Source organism: Mandrillus leucophaeus, unplaced genomic scaffold (assembly GCF_000951045.1).
Source record: "Mandrillus leucophaeus isolate KB7577 unplaced genomic scaffold, Mleu.le_1.0 Scaffold691, whole genome shotgun sequence".
Taxonomy (NCBI): Eukaryota; Metazoa; Chordata; class Mammalia; order Primates; family Cercopithecidae; genus Mandrillus; species Mandrillus leucophaeus.
In genome coordinates this window covers 1,039,797-1,045,488 of record NW_012107486.1, presented here as the reverse complement: position 1 = coordinate 1,045,488, position 5,692 = coordinate 1,039,797, and positions in this window count along the sequence as shown.

Here is a 5,692-nt window from a genome sequence, read left to right as displayed (position 1 = left end):
AAAAAAAAAGAGTATATATTAGATAGAAAACAAGAATATAAATTGGACAAGAATATAAATCAGACATACAAAATATCTTCAATTTTACCTCTCATGTACTCTTTCTTAGAAATCTACTGGAAGATCTTTTTTGTTACAACAAAACACAGGAATAAATAAGGAAAAATTAGAACATAGAACCCAGAAAACAGGATGCAACAGAGGAGAGTAGCAAAAGGAATTCCCTAAGATGACAGTAAGCATTAATAGCTATATAACAGACTCAGCAAGAAAACAAATTAGAGGAGCTGAGCAATCCCTAGAGTGCTTTCCCAAATAAATCGCTGGGACTGATAGATTACCAAGCAGGTTTAACCGTGCTGCAATGAGATTTAGAGTTCTGCAAGGTGGGGATCAATTAGTGACAGACACTGTATTAGGTAGGGTAAGCTGATCTGTAGAGACAAATATACCCCTCCAAAGTCAGCGGCGTACAGTCAACACATTTATTTCTTTTTGGTGTAACGGTCTTCAGCAGACATTCATACTGGCGAGGGACTCCCCCAACACGTTCATCAGGGACCCTGGTTGACAAATGCTCCCCCATCTTCAGCACCTGTCTTCCAAGCTGCTGGTTGTCACCCTCCCAAGCACACAGAATGGGGCAAGGCACAGAGAAGTCTGGAGGAGGTTTTTATGAACCAGGCCTGGAGGCAGCATACATGGTTGCCGCTTGCAGGGTCACACTTAACCAGAAGATAGGCTGGGACACGCAATCTGAGGTCCAAAGGAGAGGAGAGTGGATGCTGGTGGAGAACTAGCAGTCTTTACCTTAGATATTGGGAGGGATAGGATCCAATTTGGGGGCCCTGAAGCTTATACAACTAGAGGGCCTCCTTAATGAAAAGAATACAGAACTACAAAGTTGCCAGGGCTCCTTCCAGGGCCCTGAAAGGGGTCTGGGCAAGTGAGAGATCCTGAAGCTTGAGCTTCATTCACTTCATAGAAAACCTGCCCACAGGTACTTTCATGGCTATTAATACTAGACCCCACATAGACCCAACAGTATAGGAGGCCAAACAAGATAGCAGACATCTTTCTTTCTCATGGTAACACGGGCATCTTGTATTATGTTGTCCTTCCTTCAACATGCAACTTCTACCCTATGGTCTAAGTTGACTGATCACACTCCTGCCACCACATCTGCGTTTCAGTCAGCAAGAATGAAGAAGGAGAAATGGAATGGTACATGCCTAGCCTGTCATGGCAAGATCCAGATGTGGCCACATCACATTTGCCCACCTCCTGTTAGCCAAACCTCATCACAATGACTGTAGCCAGCTATCAGGAAGGAGGATAGGAAATATAGCTTCAGCTGGACGCCAATAGATGCAGCTAAAAAATCTCTTACTACAGAGAAGGAAGAATGCTGGGGAGCAGCTAGCTGTCTCCATCACAGGTACATAGAAAACAAAGCCAATGAAAAATAAGCAAATTATTATTCTAAGACACACCTAAGTTATATCATAAAAGATACGTAATCATAATACACTAAATGGCTTAGCTGTGAATAATTTTACCTAGAAAACTAAACATTGATTTTTATTTAACCAAAAATTATGAAAAGCTTTGCAGGGAAGGTGGAGGGAAAGAACTGGGTATGTCAAGAGGGACAGGGATGAATGGAAAAATTAATCATCAACCTGAGGGGAAAGTCAAGAGATAATACCAAAAATTGAAACATCAGAAAATAGTAGTACACACGTGTCATTTAAAAATATGGAGGCTAAAACCCAGAATAAGTATTAGTTAAAAGAGTTGAAAGAGGTTGCCTCTGGGAATATGAGAGAGGAAGATAGAAACTGGTATTTTTCTTATAATTTTTATAGTAGTTTTAGAATTTTTAAATTTATATACATATATATTTTAAGAAAAATAAAAATTTAAGGTACGGTGTAGGTATAAAAGAAATGCTGAGGATGGGCGTGCTGGCTCACACCTGTAATTCCAGCACTTTGGGAGGCCGAGGTGGCAGATCACAAGGTCAGGAGTTCGAGACCAGCCTCGCCAATGTGGTGAAATCCCATCTCTACTAAAAATACAAAATTAGCCAGGCATGGTGGCTCATGCCTGTAACCCCAGCTATTCAGGAGGCTGAGGCAGGAGAATTGCTCGAACCCAGGAGGCAGAGATTGCAGTGAGCTGAGATTGCACCATTGCACTCCAGCCTGGGTGACAGAGCAAGACTCTGTCTCGAAAAAAAAAAAAAAGAAAGAATGAAAGAAATGCTGAGTAGTAAAGCAAATACTATTTTACGTTTTGCTAATTTGAGAAAGTAAAGTCAGTGTGACTACAATCCATTCTTTCAACTTTCTATCTCAATGGTTCCCAAACTCAGTGTTTCTCAAAATGCGATCAGTGAATCATCTAAATGAGAAGAACCCAGGGAGCTTGTATTACATACAGATTTCTTGGCACCACTTCTCTGGCTTTCAACACCCTGAAGTTTAAGAACAATCTCCCTTCATAAAATCTTGGCTCCAGACAAGCTTGTCCATGCCCTTGTTTCCCAAAAATCTTGAACATGTTTCTAGCTCCAAACTTTCACCTGTTCTCCTTTTTCCCCTACCCACTTCTCCCTGCTTCTATAAGCCCTACCAGCTCGAGTTCTTCTTGACCATCATGTGACCAGCAAGGAGAAAACCAAAAAGGTTGCCAACCCCAGTCTGCTGACTCTACCCTAGTCCTGACCATGTGCCACGTCACTGCCCATTCTGCTTGGTAGCTGCCATCATATCCAGCATCGGGCTGGTCCCTGGTTAATAGTAGTTGACCAGTTGGCTGATGGACTGAATTCAGTAGGTTATGTGCTGGGCTGGGGAATGCAGCTAAACAGCCCATAAAGGGTAACCCTGACCTAACATTTCACACGGCCTCCCATGAAGGGAAGTGTATGAGTCTCCTGCGGCTGCTGTAACAAATTACCATAAACCACATGGCTTAAAACCAACACACATTCATCTCACAGTTCCAGAACCAGAAGCCAGAGTTTGTTTCACTAGACCAAAAGCAAGGTGTCAAGAGGGCCACACTCCCTCTGGAGGCTCTAAGGGAAGGACCTAAAGGAGTTCTTTACCTCCTCCAACTTCCAGTGATTTCTAGCATCCTTTGTCTTGGAATCCCTAACAAGCACTCCGATCCACAAGGTCAGCCTCTTCACATCTCTCTCTGCTCCATTTTCACATCGCCTCATCCATGGGTGTGAAAAGCACCCTCTGCCTTCTCTTATAATGGTTCATGTGACAGCATTTAAGACCTACCTGGATAATCTAGGATAACGTCCCCTTATTAAGATTCTTAATGTAATCACATCTTCAAAGACCCTTTTTCCAAATAAGGTGGTATTTTCATAAGGTAGTAAGTTCAGTGGGTTCGGACGTGATATCTTTGGGTGCCATTGTTCAGCCTACTACAGGCAGTGTCTTAACTCACAGAGCTGCCTCACCAGCAGGTGCCCCCAATACCATCTGGTCAAAGTGCTCACGGGTAGTGCCTACAGAGTCACCTCTGGAAGCAGTGGTTCCAACGCTGGCTGCATATGAGAATCACGTGGGGAGTTATAAAAACATCTTGCTCACCCCCAAAACTTCTGATTCTATTGTCTGAGGCATGGGTATTTTTTAACCTCCGGGGTGATTCTCATATGTACAGCTGGGCTGGAAAACCACAGCACAAAGTGCCCTGGGGAACCAGGAGGAGCTGCGAAGCTCCCTTCAGCTGCTTGTAGCTCGGCCTTTCTTTCCTGACTAGTTAACCAACCCAGGAATCCCAGAGGCCTTCTTTTGACACCTGGAAATAAGATGAAGAGTCCAGGCTGACAGGCGGGGGCTGAGTGGAAGGGCTCAGGTAGAGCTTGTTCTTTTCCAGTCTGGCTGCCTGGGGCTCCACACTCGCTCCCTCTTCCCCTAACTGGGATGCAATCTTGATTCTCCCAGCACAGATCTAATTCCTTCACTTCCGGTAAGAAAGGAATGAAAAGACAATGAGACGAGCAGGGACCCTGGGCAGAAGAATTATTGAAGAGCACAACTATAATCCAGTAAACCCGTTTTGTTCTTTCCAGGAATAAAGAGAGCTTCACTATATATATATACGGAATACATATACATATATGTGTGTGTGTGTGTGTGTGTGTATGGAATTGTCCCGTCCCAGTCTCACTCCCCACATACACACACACACTCTTATGTTGTCAAACACATGCGCATACACACAAATGCATATGTAAACTCTAGCTGCCTGTCAGGAGCTGGCACCCTAGTCCACCTCTGGGAAAACAGATATGCAAGAAACGAAGCTGGAGCAAAGGAAGGCACAAGCCAGTTGTTCTCTCCTGTGCCTGGTATACAAAAAGATGTTTCTCAGGCTCCAAGGGCGGGGCAATGCCAGTGCTTGGAGTATAATCTAACTGCCTAAATAGGCTCAAGGCCATGTCACAGTTTTCTGGGAGCAGGACCAGTTTGGCATTGCAGAGCTCAAAAGACACCTCTGGGGTTTGGCAGCAACTGGCTGCCATTTGGAGCCAGGAGACCCATACTGAAAGGTGGAAGGGTCACTCTGAGGTCCGCCTCTTGCTCTAAGGCCCCAGACACAGCCTCAGACCCTGGAGTGATGTGTGGAGAAAGGCCAAGAGGCAGCAGACTATGGAGGATACGAGCATGACTATGGAGCACACCTGCCCTTGACCTTCACCCACATGCTCAGGGTTCCCATCAGCTCGGTGCACCCGTCTTCCTGAGCTAATCCCTTCCTGAGCTGAGGTTTGATCAGTCAGCTTTCTTCCTCTTTTTTTCCTGTTTCTGCATAATATATTTAGTTAGTTCTTCAGATTTCTAGTGCTTTCCTAACCCTTAAAATACCTCTGTATCTGTTAGCTATTATCAGTAGACTGCTGCTTAACAGCCACAAAACCCGAGTGGCATAAAAAATTAAATAATGACAGCTCACATGCCTGCATGGAGCAGCTGATGTGGGCTAAGCTCACTGTGGCATCTGTAGACCTGTGGGGGCTCTCTCTGGGATGCTCAGCTGGGGAGCTCTGTCCCATGTCTCTCATCCTCCCCATCTCTGAGGCCAGCAGACCAGCCCAGGCACGTTCCTTCAGGCAGACAGCAAGATGGCAAGCAGAAACACACAAGGCCTCTCGAGGTCCAGGCTGGAAGCCTCAGACTCACTTCCACCTTATTCTGTTGGCCAAAGCGGGTCACACACTAATCCCAGATTCAAAAAATAAGGAAATCAAATCCACAAAGTCACATGGCAAAGGGCATGGATACAGAGCGGGGGAAGAATAGAGGCCTTTAGTGCAATCTACCACAGCCTCTCTGAGACAAGGAGAAGCACCACCCAAGTCAGGCCAATGATCCATCCTCCTGGGCCTGACAGAGGTTTCATTGGAATCAGGCTCTTCCTACAAACGTGCAGGCTCCCCTTCCCCGATGATGCATCCTGAAGAGAACTGTGGGCTCCAGAGACTGCTATCTTGCTCCACCCCAAAGGCCACAGCCTCTGGGCCTCCTAGGATCCTGGGTCCAGGGTGAAAAGTGTCACCTCATGGGGTGATGGAGCAAAGCAGCAGAACCTGCCAGGCTTGGGCCTCGAAGGCTCTTGGTACCTGGATCTGACTGGAACTGAGGAGGAGGAGGCTCCTGAG